General features: G+C 43.8%; 1 pseudogene; it reads left to right on the plus strand.

Annotated features, from left to right (window-relative positions):
- Positions 1 to 1,239: 1,239 nt before the first annotated feature.
- Positions 1,240 to 11,953, plus strand: LOC112415010 (glycerol-3-phosphate phosphatase-like; annotated as a pseudogene).
- The last annotated feature ends 13,594 nt before the right edge of the window (positions 11,954 to 25,547 follow it).

Here is a 25,547-nt window from a genome sequence, read left to right on the forward strand (position 1 = left end):
GACCCAGGAAAATGGATGAGCCTAGTCAGCTTCTTCTACATTATCACTCCCTCCTTTCTCTGTTCCCTTTCTTATCATGGGATGAGAAGGAGCCAATCAGGTCACTGTGTGGGTTTCAATGACTGAGTAAGCAAGGCCCCCTCCACCAGGCTTGGCCACAGTGTCCTGGAATGGTTCCCATCTGTAACAAGGAAGGCTTGGGAGGGAAACTGAACTGCTGTCCAGAGTCTGATAACAGGATGGGATTGAAGTCATATTTCAAAGGACCCAAGGGAGCTAGGGTGGGGGCAAGGATTGTCACAAATGGCGAGGAGAATTTTGGAGACCAGATATTTACCAGCTGTATCTTCAAAGAAGGATTAATCTTGGTCTTCCCCAATTTCCCTCTGCCTGGCCTTGCAAACTTAAAAAGAGAGGCCATATATCTTCTCTATATTCTTGGAATAGTAGACAAGGAAAATAGGGAAAAAATAGCCCAAGTTAAAATCAGATACATCGTTATAAAATCATAGACCTAGGGTGTAAAGGGCTTTGAATATTTTCTAGTTAACTACATACGAGATCATGCATTTTGACTGCAACATACAGATAACATACCGTCTCTTTTTGAGCACTTCTAGCAACAGGGAACTCAAAACTTCCTAAAATAGCCTGGGCCAGTCTTGGACAGTTCTGGTTGTTAGAGATTGTTGTAATAAATCTGATTTTCTGTAGTTTTTACCCATCATGCTTGCTTTGTCTGGTAGAATAACTCCAATCCTTCTTCACTTGCCAGACCCCAAACTTGGCTTCTATTATGGTCTTTTCAAAGTTAACATCCAATGTTTCCAACTTTTGGCTTATTTAGTCAGTTTCAAGCCTCTTAACTCTGCTAGATATTCTTCTCCAAGGAAGTTTCCATTTGTTAATGTTTCTCCATGTGGTACCCATCATGGTCTAATTAGCACAAGGGGGAGAAAGATGTTCAGTTCTCTTATGATGGACTCATTATCTCTGATAGCAGAGCTTGGAATCACACTGGCTTTTGGGTTCATCATCAACTGAGCACAAGCTACTGTGCCCCTTGTAAAACTGGTTTTTGAACACAACCAATTTCAATTGTCCATCATATGTCACAGTGGCTGTAGTCCCAAAGTGTCAAGGGGCAAAGCAGGGTTGGCTGGAGCTTTTAGATGACATCAGAGATCAAGCAGAGCCTTCTGGACAGAGGGTAGTGCAGCTTTGCACAACAAGCCCAGGATGGTCACTCTCTGGACAGAAGCCCCATCACAAGGCAAACTGCAAGACTTGGCTTTGCAAGTTCCTCACCAGGAAGAGAAACCAAGCACCGGGGGCCATACCTGTCGGTTGAAACTTGGAAATTTCTTCCTGGAGAGCAAGGCGCCAAGACAAGGGACTGAGGAGTCATTCCAGGGGTCAGTCCTAACAAGAGCCAAGGGATGAGATAAGAGATGTTGCGCCTGTTATACTGACCACAAAACAAAACAGACCAAAAGACTGGAAGGCAAATTGTTTCCGGTGGTCTGATCACGGAAGATGGTGGAAGCTGAGTTCTTCATCACTCAGGCAAGGTTTTCATGGCTTCACCCCTTCTGGTCTTTCAAGAAGCCAGAGGGGGTGTTTGTCAGTGTGAATGAACTAGGGCAGGTCCTCACACTGGAAGTTGATTAAAGTTGGCCCATTGTCTGTCTCAGACCGTGAAGATTTGGGGCCTGAAATCTGTTCTCTCTCCCTCTTAGTTTCCTGTCATCTGCTGATTTAATAAACACACCATCACTGTCCTCATCTAAGTCATGCAAATGTTTAGCAGAACAGGCCAAGGACAAATAGTCCTATGGCACAGTATAAAGTCCTCCCTTCAGGTGACAACCATCTATTAAACACACTCTGTGAGGTAAACCATCCAAGTGCTTATTAATCTATCTAACGATTCCAATATTTAGCTTACATTTCTCCATCTTGTCCATAAGGTTCTAATGAGAGACACTGTCAAACGCCTTGCTGAAGTGTGATTTATATGTCTTGCAATTCTCTGTCCCAAAAGCAGAATGAAGGTTAGACTGGCATGATTTATTCTGAGTGAACCTGTACTGACTCTTGGTGGTCACTGCTGTCCTTTCAAAGTATGTCCACAAAGCATTTCTGTTAAAACCCACTTTGAAATTGCTCTCAAGATGATCATCAAGTCTATTTGGTCTTTAGTTTATAGAACGTTTTTTCTTCCCTTTCTTGAAAACTGGGAAAACATTCAATCCTCTCCAGCCTCCCGAGACTTCTCTCATTCTTCGTAGTTGTTCAGAAAGTATCCATAGCATTTCAGCTTTCATTATTTCTACAAGACCCTGGTGGTATAATTTGTGCAGATCTGGAGACCTGAACTTTCTGAGAGCAATGGGGTGTATTATAACCAACCCTGGTTTTCCTCTTGAAATGTTTGCATTACCTCTTCTAATATGAAGATCAATCTTCTTGAGATAAGCTAGGAGGAAAAAAATAAACTGGACCCAAGTAGTTCCATTTCTATCCATGATCAATTAATAGCAACCTCTGTCCCAAGCATGAAGACTTACTTATCTTTTTCTTGATATACTCTTTAAAAGGCTTTTTTGTTGTTGTTATCATTGGCACTTAACAGAGCTAAAACCCAGAAATATGCTTATACAGTATTTATAGGTGTCTGATATCATGCTATTTTTTTTTCCATAATGGTGGAAATTCCAGAGCCACCCAATCATCATGAGACCTAGCTCTATTTAGCTCCTGATTTTGGAGGTCTGAAAGATCCTAACCCCTGTGCAGAACAAGTACAGTTGTTTTTACAGTTATTGCCATCATTCGCTTAAGCTAATGTGGGTGAGTCTCCTTTCTTTATAATAACCAAACAAGCCTAACCAGAACCATTCATCCATCCAATGAAGTTTTGGAGAGCTACTATGTACCAGGGACACCTGACGCTGCCCAAGAGTAAGAGCCCTCTCTTCTCCTTGTTTTGGCATTTTTCCTCTTAACAATCCCATGATTCAGGATTTGATTACCCTTAATCTCCTCATCATCTTATACAATATTACCTGCCTTCCATTTTACATAGTTTGCTGTATCCTGTCTAGGAGACCTGTGTCCTTTCATGTGTGTCTAATATTCTATTTCTGAGCTGCCCTGTGTGGTCACCACTAGTCACACGTGGCTATCTAAATTTAAATACTTAAAGTAGCACAAAATTTAAAATCTAGTTCCTCAGTCACACTAATGACATTTCCAGTGCTCAATAACCATGTGGCTAGTGGCTTCCATATCAGACACTGCAGATACAGAATATATCGCTGATCATAAAAGCTCTCTTGGACAATGCTGGTCTAGCTATTCCTCAGGCCCTTTGAAGTTCTTCTCAAGCAGCAAGGCTGGATGCATTCGACAGAGTTGGCACTTACTGACTGTCCTTGTCTGGAGGGCTTTATGGCAGTGGACTCCTGTGTCTGCCCCTTTAAGGAACCACAGTTTGCAAATGAATGTGAGTGAATATTTCCCAGATCCCATTGAGGGTCACTGCAATGATCATGCCCCACAAAATGCTGGCACTTGCAGACACTCAAAACGTTTGCTTGAATGAGGAAATGAACGAAGAGTGGTCTCTTCAGTCCCTGAAACATGTTCTTGAAAAGTCAAAGAAAGGTACCCTGGCGTCAGGAAGGAAGGAAAGAAAGAAAAGAAAGAGAGCGAGAGAGAAAGAAAGAAGAGAGGAAAGAAAGAAAAAGAAAGGAAGAAAGATTCCACAGGCACCTACCGAATCTCTCTCCTCCATCTTTATTTCTCTGCTTCCGGGTCAGAGAGAGACTTAAAGGTGGGCTGGGATGTAGGTGCCAGAGGAAGGAAGTAGGGAGGGAAGGAAGGAAGTAAAAAAAAAGGAGCATCACATAAGAGGGAAAGAGTCACAGCGTTTTAAAATGCGAAAGGATCTAGGGTCCATTTAGCCTAGCTCCTCGCGTCACCAATGAAATATGGACATTTCATTTGGCATTTAATACAAATCTGCTGAAAAAAAAAAATGAAGCAATTGAGGTCAAAAGACATAGGTTGAGCGAAGTGTCTAGAGTTACAAAGCTAGTGAGTGTCGGAGCAGGGGCTAGAAGCCAGCCCACCTATCCTGTGATTTCCCACCGCAGGCTCGGACCACCCCTCCCCCAGCCCCAGGGAGAACAGCAAGGAGGGGAATGCGGGCTGGGAAGCAAGCCAGGGGGAAGGAGAGAAAGTAAATTTGTGTATCAGCTGTCAGCCTCCCTTGTGATTTTCTTTCTTTAAGCAGAAAAAAGTTTCCTGACCACGTCACCTACTCAGTCTGAACCTCGTGGCTTCCCCATCCCCAGGGCGAGCTCTCATCAGCAGGGACCTTGCCTAGACTGTACAATGCCACCACTAGCTGGTGACCCCGAGCGAGGTACTGGTTGACTAACTTACTCAGGTTGCACTTAGTTTAGTTCATCACTTGTCCCTCATAATCTTGGTCCAGATCCAAACTGATTTCTGAAGTAGCTTGGCATTCCTAAAATTTCACCTATGCTAGAGCAGAAACACACTTTGAAACAGAATTTGATGAGGAGTTTAAATAGAATATTTGAGTGACTTTATCAAAGCACCTCCCCTGTTGATCCCAGATAATTTAGACCTGGAATAGGTTTTCGAAAATGTTTCACATTCCCTTTACTGCTCATCTCTAGAAAACTCTCTAGGTCAAGAACTTTGGCATCTTGAGTATAGAGTTGGAGGTCATACTGATCTGATTTCTAGTGAAAGCTGTCACACAGTTGTTACCACGCAGAGGGAACTTATTCTCTCAGTTCCAACTTAGATCGTAATAGGAGCGTATGAGCACTGGGGAAGAAGGTCCTTATTATTCTGTGGGACCACACTGCCTGGGAAACATCACGTGGTCAACACATGTTGATTACATGTTGATTACATGTGTGGCTCTGGGTGACAAGACCCAGGTTTGAACCCTGGCACCCTTGCTTTGCAGTAGTATGACCTTGAGGCAAGTCCCTTGACTTCTTTCTTAGTTTTCTTGTCTGTGTCATAGGGTTCTCATTGTGTCCCCAGAGTAACGAGGACAAATTGAGGTCATGTGTGTAGAAGGCTTAGCACAGAAACCTGGCACTTGATCAACATTAGCTATCATTATTATTTCCTACTGTCGTACAATCTCTTTATGTACATTTCATTGTCCTTGGGGGCACCAAGCAAGCTGGTTGCAAGCTCTAAGTCAGAAACATCTGCCAAGTGGCAGAATTCACACCACACTTGCGATAAACGTCCTAACTCCTCCACAGCTTTAGCTGGGCCAAGTGAGGTGAGCGTTGGGTTTTATGGGCCTGACGAAGACGTTTGAAATATTGTAGGAGACTGTCAGAGAATACTTAGACCCACTCCAAAAGAGGGCCGTTCTTAATTTTCATCTTTCCTGCAAGTCAGGAAGATATATACTCTCCAAATAATGGCAGTTTCCTCGTCCTGAAGTTATGGCAGCTTGGTGATACAATAAACAGCACCCTGTCATAAGGACCGCATAAAACATGGTCTGACATTTCTTTAAAAGTAGAAAGAAACATGACTGCAGCAGATGACCTTTCCTCCGAGGGCACAGCTGTTTTGTGTGGTTAGAGGGACCCGTGGTTTCATACTTAGGGGCTACGATATATGACTGGCTTTTCACAAAGTGTTTCCATGAGAAATTACAGTACGTTCTAAAGGAGAGTGCCAATTCTGCTGCATTCACATTAGGTGAATGTGAATTCACATTCACATCTCTTGATGTTTTCCAAATGATACTGTGCTGAATACTTGTGATTAGAAACTTCTTTAGTGTTTGAAGCATTAAGCGGTATCAAGGTTACCGAGGCATCTTCTATTTCCTGGGAAGTTTAACTGATGGGCCTTTTGTGGGGTTGCTGGGTCGGCATCTTTGAGGACTCAGCATTTATGAGAAGTCACTCCAAACGCAGTGCTTCCATGGGTGAGCACTGAGCATCTCCGGGAAAATTTTCGATAGTCACCTTGTTAACAGATAGTAGGTAATTTCCATTTTCTTGAAAAATGTTTGTTCCTCCTATAGAATGTTATTTGTGTAATGCCTTAAAATGGTGATGAAAAAGTAAAACGATGGGTCTAAAGTTTCTAATTGTATATGTGTTATGTTGGCGAGACTGGATGTTTTCCTTCTTTGCTTCTTTTCCAAATTATCTTAACATGTTTTACTTACTTCCTAATGAAATTAAAAAGAAAGCTTATATCTTCATTTAGTTTTCGACTGAGTTTCCCCTAGGCATCCATGGTTACTGCAAACAATCCCATTAAAACGCCGGACACACTGCCACCTCCCCAAACTCTATTCTCTAAATTAGAATAGTAAGTCCTTGGAGAGGGGAGTTTGGCAGCCTATCTGCAGGATTGGGGGGGGTGGATTAGATGCCAATTACTGACGGCCGTGGTGCCAATAGAAAAATGTGCTCCAATTGCTTGTCTCCAAAACCCTGCTACTGACCTGCCAACATCAGGGCATTGAGTGCACGTCCCAGTATGATGGGAGATTTGTTCTGATTTATCTCTGCTCTCTCACCTTGTCCCCTGTGTGTCCAAACCTGGGACTATGCAAAAGTGGCTGGTTTGGTTTAGAAGTACAAGCTGAGACGCTGAAACAGTTGACTTATTGGTAATTAGACCACACTGGTATTGAACCCGTGACCTCAGCCTCATTAGAGCTGCGTTCGGGCCAACTGAATTGACCAGAAACAGATTCAAAACAGTGAGTGATAGAGGTCTTTGGTGCAGGGTCAAAGGCCTATTTACACTACCCAGTATCATAAGTGGCTTCTTACTCTAGCATGTTAAAGGAGCAGCGGCTGAGAAGAATGGCCATGTGGATGGGTCACAGCTCTCTGCTTCATATATGTGGATTGTAAAGCACAGCTACTCTGGCCAACTCCTACCTGACTTTAACTGGATCTCCATGTAATTCAAGGGTTAATAAAGGGAGCAACAAGTGTTTTAACAGGACTTTTTTTTTTTTTCTCTTTCACTTGCTAATGGCTAATAGTAACAAAAACACTGGAGTAAAGCCCATTACTTTAGGAATGATTTGCTTTGAATGACACTCTGGTTTAAAGCTATCCATGGCTAATCATTATTTTCACTCTTTGTTTTCAAGGAAGTCTAAAAACAGATGCCTAGTGTTCATTTTGTGTAGAAAAGGAATCAGTTTCTCAGTGGTAGAGCAGGATACATGGAAAAGGCAGGACACACAATGAGGAGACTCACTCTGTGCTAAATCAATGAAATGGAACAGAAATCGACTCAAAATAACAGAACTTTTTTTTTAGGTGATAAGACTGGCATTTCAACTCAGTGAGAAGAGAAAGGATTACCTAATAATGGCTAGCCATTTAATAAACGTAGATTTCTCCTTCAGACCACACCCAAAGTAAAGACTTTCCAGTGAAAACAAAACTTCATAGTTCTAAAAGATAATGAAGTAATTAAAAAATAACAATCTTGGAAAGCCTTTCTAACAATGCATGAAAATATAAAAACTATAAAGAAAAATATGAAATAATTTGACTCCATAAAAATTTATCATGAAAACTTAGGTATACCAGATACTAAATATATTAAAAGGCAAACTGGGAGACATTATTTTTGGTCCTTATGGAAGAGTTAATCACAAGATATTTGTGGTGCTTATGGAATACTTAATAATAAAGCATTTAGAAATCGACAAGAAAAAGAGGAATGAATTCAAAGACACAGAAGAAATGAACATCACTTTACATAAGAAGTGTAAATGGCCAGTAAACCCATGAAAAATATATTTAGCCTCCCTGGTAAATGTCAAAAATTGCACATTTTAAACAAATGAAAGTTAATTTTTCTTCCAAAAAATCAGCAGAGATAAAAGTAAAAATGCTGGCAGTGCTGCAGGGAAATTAGTACTTTTTTATACTTGTGGCTGTTCAAGCGCTCTAGCTTACTTAGAGGGACATTTGGTACAACAGAAGCAAACCTTTAAAATTTGACATGCGCTATGACCCCAAAATTCTACTTGTAAGAACCAATCCAAAAGAAATAATCATGGTTACATGCAAAGATTTTGCTATTAGAATGTTGATCAAAGCATTTTTATGATAACTAAAAATTGGAAACAGCTTAAATCTCCAACAACGGGGAATCCATTAAATATATCATGGTGTGTGGTGTGTGATGGAACTTTATGTAACCTTAACATGTTGTAGAAAAAAATTACATTTCATGTCATGGAATAAAATTCACTATTATCTTGTTCAGAAAAAATGTAAAAGTTGTAATATTATAAATTATATGTTATATATGCATAGGGAAAGATGGTAGAATAATATATATCATACATGTCAAAATGTTAAAATACTTTTCTTTAGGCATGGGAATTATGGATGATTTTAAAATGTCTCTTTTTATCAGATTTTTTTCTTTTAGAGTGAATATGTGTTACTTGGAGAACAAAAGATAAAGTACATATATTTTTTCAAATATCATAGATAGCACAGTTTCATCGTGGAGATTAAGTGGCATAATACATAAGAAAGTCCCTAACACAGGATTAGAAAGATGAGGGGGCCTTGGTACCTAGGATTTGAATTTGAATCTAAAAAGTTACCACGTGGTCTGGAAACTTGTAGCACTCTGGATTAAAGAAGATTGACTCACCTAGTTGGTGGATTGTCTGAGTCCCAACTCACTCTCTCTTCCTTTTGTTTTGTAGTTTGACTTTCGATTTTAATGGCTCATACATCTCTCCATAAGATGTCAGGCAAGGTATGGTCAACTAATCTATGACAAAGGAGGCAAGGATATACAATGGAGAAAAGACAGTCCCTTCAAAAGTGGTGCTGGGAAAACTGGACAGTTACATGTAAAGGAATGAAATTAGAACACTCCCTAACACCATACACAAAAATAAACTCAAAATGGATTCGAGACCTAAATGTAAGACCGGTCACTATAAAACTCTTAGAGGAAAACATAGGAAGAACACTCTTTGAATAAAAAAAAAAAGATGTCAGGCAAGGAACAGAGAGAAAAATTCCGGCCTGTCATTTTCAGATGACCCTGATCTCATTCATCTTTTTCACTGTACCGTGAAGCACACTATAGCGTGACGCCCCTTCTATGAGGCGAGCTGGGGGGGGAGCCTTCCTTCTCAAGATTCCTGGATTCAACAGCAACCGCTGTATGATCTATTATGTGACACAGAAGTAGAAATTATGTACATGCAACCAAAACGTCAAAGTGGAGCACAAGGATTGGTTATGGAACGCCAGGATGTTTCGGATGACAGGAATAAGTGCTTGTGCACTGGGAGGCTCTGGCTGGAGGATAGCTTTGGAGTTGTCTTGGAGGCTGGTTACCTGTCGGCATCCTGGATTCACATCTGGGGCCATGGGAAATGAAAAGAAAAGAATGGGAATGGAAAAGGGTGCTTTGTACAACACATCCTTTTAAGATTTGTGGTATAACATACCATTTCTTTGGGATCATTGTGGTAGACCTTATCACTAAGGGGTGTGTGTGTGTGTGTGTGTGTGTGTGTGTGTTTCTGCGCACTCACAGGGCGCAATGCTTGTGGTTGGTGGTTCTTATAAGTGGGCATTAAGAATCAGAAGATAATTTTTCCTTATGTCAGTGCAATATGGTGTTGGTGCATTGCTGGTATCTGAAGGACACAATGGCAGTCCTTTTTTGGTGACAGTAAAGGGGCAGAGAAAGAGAGGATGGTAGAAAGAGTATGGAAGTGGAGACCATGCTGTGATTGTCAGGGCTTTTTGTGTGTGTGCATTGTAAACTCCCCACCTAACCCCGAGGTTGCAAGACGTAATTTGGGGAAACTTGTTAGGGGGGTTGGCTGTTCCATGACAGCAAGCAGGGTGGAAAAACTCAGCAATATATGGATTGCTACCATAAATGTAACGTCCCTTTAAACCCAGAGCTTAATTGCCCTGGGAATACATGTGTTACATAGACAAGTGCTCGTTTCTATGATTAATTCAGCTGGCTAGAGCTTGGTACTAATGAGACCAAGGCCAAGGCTATTGGCTCTATCCTCAAAGGAGCTGTTAGCATCTCATGGCTCCAAAACCGAGGTGACACCCTTCACCCTTGCACACAGGGTGTGGGTGAGGGAGTATGATGTCTGACTCCACTTTCAATGCTTTTCCAATACCCCTGCTGTCCGCGCTAACACAATGCCTCTGCTCTGAGTGCACTGGCAGTTGGAATGTGGTAAGATGACAATCTAATCAATGACATTGTCTCCAGAGCCTCACTGCACTTAAAAAGTAGAGGCTGCCTGCATTAGAGACAGCATAGGCTGCTCTGTTAGTCCTGCCACCAACTGACTTTCACAGACAAATACAGCTTGAAAGGAAGCATGCCCAGGATACCCTGTTGCCTAAGAGTCTGACTAGGATCTTGCAAAAAACAAGCCTCCATTCTTTCTCCACTTTCTAAGGAGTAGTTGGCAATCTCCAGCATGTACATTTGGAAAGGAATCAAGTTGGATGTTCTACCTGCGTCCCCTGGATTCTCTGCCTTGAAGAGTCCCATCACCTTAGCCCAAAGCCCTTTGTTCTGTGCCCCGTCGTGCAGGGCTTGTTTTCATTACCTCCACACCGTCCCTGTATTTATCAGGATTGTTCGAGTTGCAAGTAACTGAAACTCAACTCAAAGCCGCTCTTTTCGTGCATTCACATACCTGGGAAGGGCGCTAGGTTTGCTCACAGAATCTAAAGAATAGCTGCAGTGATCAGAGTCTGAGAAACTGCAACGGGAACATGGCCCCCCCAGAGACCTCGCCGTCTCTCCCTTCCCCCTTTCCTTGTCTTGGCTTCATCTTGCAGAAAGCTTTTCTCCACGTGGTGGCCAGAATTCCCCAACGCACATCCTCCGAGCTTAGCAAAAACCGAGGACCACTACCTTCTCCAGAATCTTTACGATAATCGAAGAAAACGGCTTTCCTATGTCTCAAAGATTGCTTTCTGAGGATTAAAGCACTGACATCGGCCAGGTCTACGTCCCGTGTCCACTCCTGCAGCTGGTGTGTCAGGGAAGCAGAAGGCAGAGGCCGGAAGCGGCGACGCCGGCTGCGTGGTGCTGAGCGCCGAGCTGGCTGAGGCGTCGCTGGATGACGTGGAAACGCTGCTGTCCGACGGCGACGGCGCACTCGGGCGCAGCGAGACTGCGGCGTCCTGCGCGCCGAGCCTCCTGACGGCGCTGCAGGCGGGCGAGCGTCTTGGCTTCATCACCAACAACAGCAGCGAGACCCTCGAGGCCTGTGCCGCGGAGCTGCGGCGCCTGGGCTTCGGCCGCCCTGCGGGCCTGGCAGCAGCCGCAAGGTCCTCGGCCTGGCCTACTGCACCGCGCTCCACCTGCTGCAGCGCCGGGCCGGCGCGCCGGGCCCAAGGCCTGCATGCTGGGCAGCGCAGCCCTGGGCTCGGAGCTGGAGGACGAGGGCGTGGGGCCCAAGCCGCTGCAGGGTGAACCTCCCCGGTGCCTGGCTGTACGCGCCGCCTGAGCCCAAGGTGTGTGCCGTTGAGATGGGCTTCTACCAGCCCTTCAGCTCCATGAAGCTCCCCAAGGCCGTACGCTTCCTGCAGCAGCCATGCCGCCTGCTCGTGAGCACCGACCTGGACCACCGGCTCCCACTTGAGAACAGCCGCTTCCTCGCGGGTACCGGCTGGGCTGTCTCGTCCGGGCCATGGAGACGCCACCCAGCACCAAGCCCGGCCGCTTCATCCGCCACTGCGGGTTCCAGGAGTGTGGCCTCCAGCGGGAGTGCACCGTCATGGTAGGTGGTTGCCTGGACACAGACATCCTTCCGGGCGTCAGTTGTGGTCTGCAGACCATCCTGACTCTCATTGGGAAGTCTCCACTCTAGGGGATGTGATAAAAGATTAAAAAAAAAAAAAAAAAGGAATGGGAAACGTGCTAAGAATAATAGTTACTGCAGTTCTCCTTAACCTTCCCTAAAGCTTACTTGGTTTGCTTAGAGCCCAACGTAACAGTGGGCTCTTCTGAAGAAGCCCAGAGTAATACAAATGCGCATCAGAGAAAAGAAGTCTCTTTCTGATCATTTGGAATTTCCTTTTTATATTGTCATAAGAATATCATTTAGGTTCTTCTTTAATAGATAAGAAAACGGATTCACAGATAATTGAAGTGAATTGCCCAAGACAGATTGCCCAATTGGTTGAATAACTGGGCAAAAAGCTCAAATCTCTTAACACCCAGGTTTATTGTTTTTTCCTGTGTTAGCCTACCTTCAACAGATTTGTTATCAAACTCATCACTGGCTTTGATGGTGGGAAGTTCAAGCAATGAGTGAAGGTCCTCCTTGATGGTCTTCAAATCCCATTGCTAGGGCAGCCTCTTCTCTTGTCTCCAGGTCAGTAGGCATATCTGCTCTTAGGGGTTAGTGGAATAGGTGGGTCCAGTCAGCTGCAGACCTGGGACTCAAAGAATAAATCCAGGCCTCCTTGTCTTGGTCATGTGGGCTTTCTGGAGCCTGTGTCACAGTATCTGATCAGAAGGAAAGGAAGAGAGAGATCAAAATTCAAACCCGGTCTGGGATTCCACTTCTACTCAAGACGTAGAAAACCCCAAGAGAACACTGCTTCTACCCTAACAATGAGAAAAAGCTGGGTAGCCTCTAACATCATAACTTCTCTTTCAGCCCATGAGAGAGCTGAGGTCACAAGGCAACCCCAACGGAATTGCAGGGTAGGAAGGGTAGTAAGGCACTTCCAGGAGACGGGCACAGAGGAACTGCTGTGCTTTTTGCAGAGCGTGGGACGGAGAGGTAATGGGCAGAAGCAACTCCCATTTTAGCCAATTTTTAGAGGCCAAGTGTGGGCTGATGTTAACTGTTAGTTACTTGGCCGTTGACAGTGTGTTGGGCACTGAGCAGAGGAGGGGCTGTTCCGAAGTGGTCAGCCTGATCTTGGCTCTCTTTCTTCTGGAGTACTGGAAGATGGGTGTATTGGTTATCTATGGCTGCGTAACACATTATCCCTTTAAGCGGCTTAAAACATCAAACATTTATCATCTCGAAGTTTCTGTGAGTCAGGAATCCTGGTGCAGCTTAGCTGGGGACCTCTGACTCGGGGTCTGTCAGAAGGCTGCAGTGAAGCTGTCGGTCATGGCTGTGGTCATCAAGGCTTGCCTGGGGAAGGATCTGCGTCCAAGCTCATGTCCATGGCTGTTGGCGGGGCTCGGGTCCCCACTGGCTGCTGCCACAGGCACAAGTTCCCTGTCACATGGTCTCTGTTCGGCAATTCTCAACATGGCAGCTTACCTCCCTCAGAATGAGTGTGTAAACGAGAGAGCCAGAGCGGATGCCACAGGCTTTTTGTCACCTCATCTCAGAAGTGACATCCCATCATTTCTGCTGTATTCCGTTCATTAGAAGTGAGTCACTAGGGCCATTAAAGGGGAGGAAACTGCACAAGGACGTGAATGCCAGGAGGCGGGGATCATTGGTGGCCGTCTTAGTGGCTGCCTACCACACAGGGACCCAAAGTTAACTATTATACCCATAGGGCAGGAGGTAGTAAGTAGGTGTGAGGGGTGTTATGTGCCAAGTTTTGCAAGTCCTGGAGCCTTGACAAGAAAGTTGGGTCCGGCAGGCAACAAGGATTTGAGACTCAGTTGGGTTAGGGTGGAAGGGCACCAAGTCTTAAGAATGATCAAAGAAGGAAGAAAACAAACACACGTGCCCAATGTTTTTGTTGTGTCATTAAATTCTTGAAACACAGCCATGCAAAAGGTATTAGCCCCATTTTACAGATGAAGAAATTAAGGCCCAGAGACGTTAGCTCTCTTTCTCATGATTACACACGTATTGTGGTGATGGTTGCACAACTCTGTAATATACTAAATGGTCATTGAATTGTATACTTAAAATAGATACATTCTAGGATATGTAAATTATATTTCTATAAGTTTTTTTTTTTTTAAAAGACCACACAGGTAGTATGTGGTAGAATGGGAAATTTCAGACCTAATTGTTTTAGACTCTGTATTAGTTTGCTGGGGCTGCCATAACAAAATACCACAGACTGGGTGTTAAACAATAGGTGTTTATCTTCTCACGGATGTGGAGGTTAGAAGTCTGAGATCAAGGTGTTGGCAGGTTTGGTTTCTTCTGAGGCCTCTCTCCTTGGCTTGTAGACGGCTGCCTTCTCCTGCAGTTGTTTTAACACTGACTCTCCTGTGTCCATACACATACCTGGTGTCTCCTTGTGTGTCCAAATCCCCTCTTTTTAGAGAGTCACAGGTCCAATTGGATTAAGACCCACCTTAATCATCTCATTTTAATTTAATCACTTCTTTAGAGACTTTATCTCCAAATATGGTTATAGCCTAAGCTCCTGGGTATTATGACTTCAACATGTGAATTTTGGGGAATATAATTCAGCCCATAACAGACTCCAAAGCTTATGTTCTTTTTTTTTTTTGCGGTATGTGGGCCTCTCACTCTTGTGGCTTCTCCTGTTGCGGAGCATAGGCTCCGGATGCGCAGGCTCAGCGGCCATGGCTCACGGGCCCAGCCGCTCCGCGGCATGTGTGATCTTCCCTGACCAGGGCACGAACCCGTGTCCCCTGCATCGGCAGGCGGACTCTCAACCACTGCGCCACCAGGGAAGCCTGCTTATGTTCTTTTGTATACACTTTTCAGACAATAGAAATCTACTGTTGTATTTGTAAATGAGATCTGCTGATAAATGTTATCCTGGCTTTATTAATATAATATTTGTTTTATTCGGGTAGAACAGTAATGGGAAAATTCTAATTCATACAGATAAGTATTTGCAAATGCTAACAGTTTTAAATGAGCTCATACTGCAGTCTCTAGATACTCTTCAAACAAATTGATTCAAAGCCCAAAAGAGGAATAGTTGGATTCTTTAAAAAAAAAAAAAAAAAAAGTTGAATGACTACCAATATTTAACATCTGTTAATATCATTTATCACAAAGAGATGTTAAATAAAAAGCATCCAAAATGTAGAATAAATGCTGAGACTGTTTGTAATGTGCTGTTATCACATGTCTTGTCATCTCTTTACTGGTTACTACACAACTTATCACACACTGGGAGAGCTCATCCTCCCAGCAGATGTGCGTGAGCCTGGCCCGACTTGGCCTGCGCCGGCCAACGCATGCAAAAGGAACATTCGTGCACAGTCGTACATGAGGAGATGCACATGGGCCTAGGTTTCGTAAAAAGTCCAGGCGCACAAGTTAACTTATTGGCGTCCTGATGTGTTAACATTTAATATTGAGGCACTTGACAGTGTATTTTACTGTTTTCTTAGGTAAAAGTAATTTTTAAAGATACTTGAATCAAACATTTGTGGGACTCCAGTGAAACCTAGCGTTTAGGTATGCAGTTTGAAACTACCTGAAATGTATACTGAGGCTCTCACGCCTCCAGGGGACCCGTCGGTTTAGAAAGACAGACCCCTGGCCCCTGGGCTTGTACCAGCTGCATCAGAGCATAAACTGGAGAATGGGAGACCCACTGAGGGAAAAACCAGGTATGTGCTTGAAACAAAAATTCCAGCACAATTTGAACGAAACACTCCATTCCTGGTTTAAAGAGTGACTTGAGAATCCCCGTTATCTCCTCTCCAGATCAATGACAAACCTTAGCATTCCTCAGGAAGAATCGAATGTCACTTAAAACTGCCTTTTTGTCTGCTTCCTCCCTCAATTAGAAGCCTTTGTAGGGCTGAGACCAAATGAGTCCATAAAAGGGCTTATTTACCGTTTGGCGCTCAGCTGAAGCCAGACTCACACTTTCTCCCTGGTTCTCATTTATTCTCTCGCCACACTCCTCTTTCCCATCTTTTAAACCAATTAGGGGAACTGCAGATTTGGTTCATGTGCCACAAAAGCTGTTGTTTTTTTTTTTTTTTTGAGTATTGAGTTTTTCAGTCAACAAGGAGCGGCCAGCCAAGATCCCTTTATCTCAAAGATAAACAAAGGCAGCTAATGAGGGAGGTGGGAGGACTGGAGGAAGGAGAGGGACATTCTGGAAGCTTTAGTAATTTTTTGGAGGAGATAACATGATCTCACGCAGGCTGAAGTTTCTGCACTGGTTCAGCGAAGAGTCTCGAGATCACGCAGGGCTTATCCACTGGATGGCAACAGAGAGCCGTCTATGCCTTTGTCCCGGCTCCTGGCTGAACTTCACCTCCATGCTGCTGAAGTTTAAAATCGCCTCTCTTTATTGCATGGAACAATACCAAGAACTTTGCTTAAGAGCTGTCTGATTGTTGGCTGTTTAGACCCTACCTTCTCAACCTTTGCCCTTATCCTATATCTTCAAGGCCAACTGTATTTTTCCTTATAAGGAGCAGAGATTTGGGTATATACTGTCACTCATGTTTTAGCCTCTGGGGAAAACTGCCAAGCAACATTTTCCCCTTTCTCTTTTATGTGAGAGGGTTTGCTGCTCTTTGAAAGTCTTTTTTGTTGTTGTTGGTTTGCTTCAAATTGAGAAGAACTAAGTAGCCAGCCTTGCTGGGTATGAAATTGTTCACCACCTACTTGCGAACAACAATTTGACCTGGTCCCCTGGCCTTGGGAAAGTCACTGCCTCCTGGCTTGGTTTGACCAGCAAGGGGGCAGTGTGAGGTTTTCTGGGAGGTGTGAGAGAAGAGTGAGGAAGGTCAAGGGGCTGCCTGCTCACGGGAGACAGAGCCTCGGTTATACAGGGCCAGCACCAAGGCCTGTGGGCGTTGATGCTCTCCTGGGACTTAATCAATGGCGGTGTTGTAAGAACAAAAATGTTGCCGAGGAGGAGTTGTAACGGGTGTGGGGAAGAGAGAAAACAGCAGCTTCTTGCTGTAGCCATGTAGCAAGTTTGAAATAGTCAGAAAGCTCTTTGGCTGTGAGTGCAATGGGTATGTGTAGGTGCCGCTGGCTTGCCTGTCACTTAGGGAAAGGAAAGAAGGGAAGAGAGAATTAAGTTAGAAGAAGAAGACAAGAAAGAAGAGGGAGAAAGACTGAGTGGAAGAATGATGGAACATTTTCATGATGTAGGTCGCCGTTTAAGACAACCCCCGCTGGGACCCCCAGAGCCTTGCTGCTTTGGGGTCAGCAGCCACTCACTCGGCTCTCTGCCCAGGTCGTGTGTAGGGCACATCAGGAGCCAGATTCTGACCCCTGGGAAGTCAAGGTGGCCACAGGCTGGCTGGCTGATGGATGCACAGCTGGCAAATCCCCTGGGCTGTGGCTCAGAGTGGGAGTCAGAAAGCACGCCCCAGGGCAGTGTCTGTTTAGCGGAGAACTTGAACAGGACTGTGCAAGTTCCAGGGGGGCTGGGCCAGCAGGAGAAGGCAGCGTGGCCGAAGAGGCCTGTGTGAAGGACAGAGAAAAGGAGAAAGAAAACGCTAAGGGAGGCTGCCTGACCACAGGAGTGTGAATATTCAGGAGACCCTTAGGTGGGGATGCCCAGATTCTTCAAGGCTTGGACTTGTCTGTGACATCTGTTGAATCACATTGAATATAATCTCCTGCTGAATCAAATAACACTATATTGTACTGATGTAGCCTTATATAATATACAAGAGAGGATGGTTCTTGGCTAACAGGACATTGGAAAGAGGGGAGAGGGACCTTCTCTTGAGAGGTGACAGCATTTGGTTCTGCTCTTGGCTAAAACAAGAAACCATTTTTCTGTTTCAAAGCCTGTGTATGCCCATCTGTCATGTTTGCAGCATTTTAGATTTCCTGAATGTTTAGCTGCCAAAACATCTTCATTTCATGTCTAGCAACATTGAGGTCAGGGTATGGATGGACACTGAGTTTCTCAGACCAATTGAAAGTTCTGACTTGATCGTTGAATTGTTTTTGTTGGCTTCAACCCTTGGGAAAAATAAAACTATATATACGTACAAGACTTCACATATTTCAAAGCACGGTCATGTCCACTACCTGCTTTGCTCCACATAGCAATTGTGAGGTAGGGAGGGCATGATTATTAGTCCTAATCTACCAGGTGCAGATGTTTTAGCCCAGAAAGTATTAAAGTGACTTATCTATGGCCACCTGTAAGGTGCTAAAAGCATGGGGTGCAAGTCAGGTTTCTGGTCTCCCAGTCTAGTGTTTGTTTTACTTTTTAGCTTGACAGTTATTTTTCTTTCAAAATATTTTATAAGATATTATAGTTATGTTTATAAGATGCTTTATTAAGTATATCTTTATTTTCTTTGTTAGCTTCATCGCTATTCTCAACTTTCTTTTAGAAAGTGACAACAGAACATAACAGAAAAAGCATCATAATGTCTCATTACCTTCCTTGGCTGTGTGCGTGGCAGGGGATAGGTAGAGAGTGGGGAAGATTTTAGGGCTGGAGTTTGGCAAAGGGAAAACTGTAGGGTGACTCCATCCTCTGAGTTCCGGAACAAGCCCTTTAACATTCACAGTCCTTGCCAGTGTGTATTTGCTATTTTCCTTCTACTAGGAGAATTGTTTATTTCTCTTGGATACAACTTTTGTTGGATACAACTTTTGTGTATCTTAAAATGACTCAAGAACTCAAAGAACTTGTGCTCAAGCGAAGGAATCTGATTTCTCATAGTAAGAGGTTTTTACCTGATGATTAGAAGAGGGGATACTTTTTTTAAGGTGAAAATATATAAGGTATTATCATTCTGAAGGATTCTTTGATTACGTCTTGATAATTTTCAGTGTAATGAGTTTGGGAAATCTCCCAAGCCATAGAACTACACTGGCAGACAGTGAAATGGTTTTAAAAGTCTTCTTCAAGTTCGCCACTTTTGGTTGCTCTCTGTAATCTAAATCACCCAGACATCCAGTGGGATTTGGAATTGGCCCTAATGGAACCTCCAGCAGTAAGACTTCATTACACTATCCCTCATTTAATCTTCTCCTGTAAGATGTTCCTAACACTGGGTCCCTTGGCAAACACCCTAAAGAAGTTTCATTTCAATATTGCTTTGTATTTATATAATGTCTATATCTAAGGAGCTTAAAAACACTTATGAAGCCCATGCTTCATTACTTAGTTTAACCAAAAAGAAAGTCAACCCACTTCATATTAACAAATTTAAGTGCTCCCTTTGAGATAGGTAATAAGAATAGCACTTTGTCTGCATGACACATTTCTCTTCCGAGAAGCTTGAAGTAATTTGAGCAACTGAACTACCGGAGAAAATAAAGAACAGGTAGGGCAAGTGCTTGGTCTTACGTAACCCAGTAAAATGGGGGCAGAGTGGAAATCAGAGATAGAATATCTGACTCGCCTGTTACCCTTCCGTTAACACTGGTGACAAGTATGGTGATGGTAAATTTTTAAAAAGTGGAAGGGGACTTTCTTTTGTTATTCCTTGTTACAAATCTTGGGCCGTTTCGTTTTTTTTCTTGACTAAACATCCGTAACTACTTGGAAGAATCTCCCACTCTTGCCTCTGCCTCTGGGTGTGAGGTTGAAATCTTTATGTCCTGGCTGATTCTCCTAAGATGTTGGCAGACAGGGCAACACATGATATATGGTGAAGTACCAGTTAGCCCAGTACTTGGGGTGGCGGCAGTGGTGGGGAGTTAGGCGTTTTAGTTCTTTGAATCAAGTAGCTGAGTGAATGTTACATTGTAAACCCTTCCCTTTTTATTTATTTATTTATTTATTTTTTTGCGGTATGTGGGCCTCTCACTGTTGTGGCCTCTCCCGTCGCGGAGCACAGGCTCCGGACGCGCAGGCTCAGCGGCCATGGCTCACGGGCCCAGCCGCTCCGCGGCATGTGGGATCTTCCCGGACCGGGGCACAAACCCGTGTCCCCTGCATCGGCAGGTGGACGCTCAACCACTGCGCCACCAGGGAAGCCCAACCCTTGCTTTTTCAATGCTTGTTATCCGTTCTTCTGAAGTGGGGAGCCCCTGGTTGAGTCTCCCCTTGATGGTGCAGGCTCTCCGAGTTCTCCGTCCAGACGGTGGCTCTTCATTGTCAGACTTGCTGATACATCACACCTGGGAAGCAGGAACGGCCATGTTCTGATCTCCATTCTGTACCCCTGGGCCGTATCGTCGGCACATATTGGAGAACCGTGTGCGTTTGATATTTACCTGTTCCTTGACCCCTCTTCTCTCTTCCCCTGAATCCCGTTCTTCCAGAGGCTTGGCTGGGTGGCACCTCATCCCACAAGGGTTCAGCATAGTGGAGAAGCACATGGGGGGTGGGGACTGTGTCTGAGAGTGTGGTGGGTGCTTCAGAAATCTGGGATTTCTGTCCTTCCTGTATCCCCCTCTGTTCTCCTCTTGTGAAAACTCAGAATGCAGTTCGGGAAAGGCAGAACTTTGCCTTGCTGTTTTTCCGTTTCTTTTTTAATTGAAATATATTTGACATATAACATTGCGTAAGTTTAGGGCATACAACATGTTGATCGGACACATTCATGTATTGCAGTATGATTGCCGTTGGAGCGTTAGCTAACACCTCTATCCCATCACGTAATTATCAGTTCTTTGTGGTGGGAAGAATTAAGATCTAGTCTCTTAGCAAGTTGGATGTTTACATCCATATTTTATTTTTAAAACTGATTCTGATGCCTGATCTCATAGCCTGTGCCCTGCACTATTCCTTTATCTGTCATTGAAGTTGGGGGGGGGAAATAATAACATTTTCAGTCTCCTAAAAAGAACACTCTGGTGCCTCCTAAGAGAAATCTGACTTCCCGGTTCCCTTCAACAGCATGAGCTGGTTCCTCAAACACAGCCCAACAGGGAACTCCTCAGGGAAAGCGCGTCGTAACTGGCCGTTCCTGTGCTTTTAGGGTAGGTTTCCTTGCCCCAAAGAAGTCTGATTTAAGCTAAAGGGAAATAGAAGCTGAGGGATCAATTGTCCAGAGACTGCAGGCTTCTTAGAGCAAATATTCCATAGCAGAGACCTCTGGGCTGCTTGGTGCAGATTCGGCAACCTGAACTTGGCCCCCATCTCAGAGCACATATGGCGTTCCATGTCAGGATCACACACAGCAATATACCATACTGCGCACGGGGAAAATATTTATGGGATAATAAATGTGAGCAAACCATGTTTGTGCTCGGTGCATAATTGCCAGTAGAATATGTAGATGAACTGATTTCTTATTTTCCCGTTTAAGGAGCTGTGGCCAGATAGATGCCCCTTCAGATACATCTAGGAGCGCAAACAGTTTTCAGCTCCAGGGCAAGGGATGAGGCTGGGGGAACAGGACAGCGTTAACTGGCTTAGGACTAATGCTTGTAAAGGACACCGGGACTTCCATGTGTGGTCTGGCTGAGCAATGAACACAGATTTTTTTTTCCTTTAAAACTGGATTATATCGTTTTTATATATATGGAGTGTGGATCAACCCTGTGAAACAGACTTTATGTAGACCCTTGCAAGCACCAAGAAGAAAGCTAAGGTGATAGACCATTGTTTTGGCAAACATGACAAAAATCCAGGGGAAGTTACCTAATTCAGATAAACTTGTCTGTTTGCGGTGCAGATCTCATTGTTCAGGGATTTTGAGTCAAAGAATTCAGAAAGTACATTTTCAACCACAAACTGCATTGGATACCATGTGAATCTCCCAACACCAGTGCAGTGTTACCGAGTAATTATTGTACCTTGATTTGTAAAGAGCCCAGAGAAGAATTTTAAAAATCTCAAAAAATAAATTCCAAAGGTTAGATTATTTTAAATTCCACGTTTAGTAACTGTTGTACAAGTATCTTAGCAGAGGGGCAGATTCATTGAATAAAGGAAATAATTAGTGTTCAAGTATTGTTTGCACAGTTGGGTAAATTTTTAAACAACATTGAAAAGTGAGGTTGCGTTTCTTTTTGTGGAAGAAACCTCTTATAGTTTTCCTGCATGCCTGCCATTGTTATGCAGTGGGTAGATTTTCCTTCACATTCTTTCTGCATTATTGTAACAGACAAGTCTAAGACACTGTCTAATGTTAATGCTACACACTGCTGCCAATTATAATCAGAGCTAGTCAAAATAAACAAATTAAACAAATAAACATGTCAAAACAGCTCTGAGTTAGCGAAAATAAGCCAAGTCTGAACTCTCCCAGTGTTTCGGCATAAATGATGGGCTGTGGGTTGTAAAACGCTCCATAACATTTTTTCACCTTTGCTAGGGGGAAGGTGGGTCAGTTTAGAATTACAGCGCCGCTCGACTTTGAGAAAGGGGTCTGCGGCTGAAACCAAATCAAACCCAAATGTTGCTGGCTTCACTGAGGGTAGTAATGATCTGCGGCATGCTCTAAATGCCTTAAAAAAGAAAGAAGGGAAGAAAGGAAAAGCAGTTGATTCTTTGCTGACGTGATGCCAGAACCCCTAAATCACTGGAGAGGTTGAACACAACGCAGGTGAAACTATACCAAAGGCGGATGTACATTTCAATGCGAAACATACTGTCACTGTGACATTTCCCAATCAGCACATTTAAAATACTAGGCAATTAAGTTAGAAAGCTCTATTGGCTTCAGGGAGGAATATAAAAGATGACTTTGCTACCCAAGTAGGATACCTTGGCCAGAGCTTGTAATAAAGTGAGGGGTATGAGGTAGAAGTTGCGTGTGTGTGTGTGTGTATGTGTGTGTGTGTGTGTGTATGTGTGTGTGTGTGTGTGTGTAGTGGTATGTTAACCTATAAAAATATGGAGAGAGGTTAGGGGAGAAGGCTGTCTCTCTGGCAGGTGGTTCTCGTAAAAAGGTGATCTCTTGAAGTTCAAGAAATTTAAAAATAGCTACACCCACTCCTAGGAAGCTTGCCACAAAGCAGGTGATTCATGCAACCCCCTGAGTATTCTTCATTCAACAAATACCCACCTAGCAGCAACCCCTTGCCAGGCACAGGGCCGCCAAGGTGAGCAGGGCTCAGTCCTTGCCTTAGAGGAATCTCCCTGGGTCCCCACTGGGAGGCTGAGATGCCGCGTGTCAGAGGGAAGTGGGTGATGGGCAGCAAGGAAGACCAAGGGAGGCTGACATCCCTTCCTATTCCAGTTTCACCTTTCACTTGTCAGGGACGAGGCTTTGGGTGCAGTTATACTCCAAGGAGAGGGGCTTTGCAAACTCCAGAAGACGGAGCACTTGATTACTTCTCTAGTCTCCCATGGCTTTTATTTTTAATGTGCACTGCGTTTGGAAGGAAAGGGGCTGGGGGTGGAAATCATTGTGCCTTTGAAATGTTGTTTTCTGAGGACAGTATATAGAATCTTGGTTATTAACAACCTCTCACAAGACAGTTATTTTTGGAGTGGCCTCTTAGGAGGCAACCTCTTGGAAGTGAACTCATTTATTTTGCATCTCACTGTCCTGCCATTTCCTGCAGAGAGAGGGGAAAAGTGAAACCACATGTTTTGAGGAGCGAACGGAGGAAATCCCTCCGAAGACAAATGACGACTCCTCTCCCCTGGCAATTAGTCAAACCTGGGCTGCAGGCCAGCCCAGGTGTTCCCGACTGTGTATAAATTTGCCAAAGAACAATGAAAATAGCAGCTGATTGTGCTGACAGATTCTTCTGGTAATTTCCTGTTGTTTGGCATCTTCGGGTTACTTTCCCACAATTATGGCTGCTGATGAAGTCGGGGGCCCTTGGAAGTCATTTTCTAACTCTCTCCTTGCCCTTTTCTGTCATCCCACCAGCAAGCAGCCTCTTAGCCACAACCTAAAAGAAACGAGACAATCAAAATCTGAAACCAAGTAAAAAAAGTATTTCGAGAGTTGTGGATATTCTTTTCCCCCTTTCCCAGATGTTTGAATTTAATCCCCTTGCAAAATACATATTTTAATGAGTCTGAATTTAAAAGGGGGAAAAATGATTTGCACCTGCATCATATAGAGTTTCTTGGCAACCATGAGCTAGGATTCTGGTTCCTTCTGATTCTCCAACGTGCAAGTTGGAAGGTTTCCTCGTGTTGTCCAGGAATATCTAATCTCAATGAAGCTGGGTCAGCTGGAGCTTCTGCTGAGAGAGATCGGACTGCAATTGAGCAGTGACCAAGAGAGGCAGTCCCAAACAAGATTGGGCGTCATTGTGATGTCCCCTGCCTTAAAAAAAAAAGTGCCCCTGCTCGACTACTGCTCCCTGACCCCACTTGTCAGTTTAAGAAAATGAAACTACTATTATGTGTGGATGGAAGTTGTACTTGCACCGAAAGCATTTAGGGGGTGAAATGAAAATAAGGCGAATTGCACAATTTTCTCAAATCTCCGCATTATCCAATCTGTCAGGAAGCTGTGCATATTTTCTTGGTTAGAGCAACTATGTAAAAGATTTTTTGTTTTTTTGGAGGGGTTGGGGAGCTGGAGCTATTGTTGAGAAACTGCCAAGAAACTGGTTTCTTTCTCTTCACGTCCCCCGCCTCCTGGCCCCTCAAACCCTCAGAGGAGAGAGTCAGCGTGAACACCGCAACGTGGGTTTGCAAAAGAGTTGCTCAGGAGGTATTAGACGAGAGCATAATGTATTGAATTTTTCTAAACAGGGCTTCATGTTCCCTATTAATCAGGACTTCCAGTCAGGAGAACTGCAAACCAAATAAAAAATTCCAGGATAATCCACAGCATTTGAGAAGAGGGTAAAGCTCAGAACCTATCACATCTGACAAATGTTCTTGAGATTGGCTTTGAAGTAACTGTCATTGTCATCTGTGCTGGATATACTTTTGCTAGAAAGACTGCATTTCTTTTTGTTTTAAGGCGAGCATTGTGGGAAAAAACCTCATCGAACGTATACAGTTAAAGTCCAAAGGCAACTGGAAGACATTTTTCTAGATTCCTGGACCTCTTAGAAATAACAACAAAACATCCAGGTGGAGTAGGGTTGGAGGATGTCAGAAATGACATGGGACATGGCAAGTGCTGGTTATTTGTGATCTCTTGATAACTCTTCCACCTCCGTTCACATACTCTGTTACCATATGTTTGGGGATGTTGATAAAGGGCACTAGTTTCATGTTTTCAGAAAAACACTTTAATTCATGTTATTTTTTGTTCCTTTCATCAAGACAGCCATTTGTTTACTCATTGTTTAAATTCATTAGTTGACAATTAGTTGAACACCCTCCATGTGTTGGATATAGTTCAAAGTAGTTCACCTATACTGTTGACCATAATTTAATCTCCTTTCTCCCTGTCCAAAATCCTACACACCCATAAGGTCCAAGTTAAGTAGTACCTTTTCCGTGCCGTCTTCCCTTCTTTGCATTCTGGTCCTTATTAATCTTCATTTTCTCTAACTATCAAGGGCGCACGTTCATTCATTCAAACATATTGAATGAACACTTAAAATGTGCATTCTTTCTTTTTTTTTTTTTTTTGGCCGTGCCACATGGCATGTGGGATCTTAGTTCCCCGACCAGAGATTGAACCCGCTTCCCCTTGCATTAGAAGCACGGAGTCTTAACCACTGGACTGCCAGGGAAGTCCTAAAATGTGCATTGTGCTAAGAGGAGGGATTACCGTGTTAAGAC

Source organism: Neophocaena asiaeorientalis, unplaced genomic scaffold (assembly GCF_003031525.2).
Source record: "Neophocaena asiaeorientalis asiaeorientalis breed wild unplaced genomic scaffold, Neophocaena_asiaeorientalis_V1.1 scaffold523, whole genome shotgun sequence".
Taxonomy (NCBI): Eukaryota; Metazoa; Chordata; class Mammalia; order Artiodactyla; family Phocoenidae; genus Neophocaena; species Neophocaena asiaeorientalis.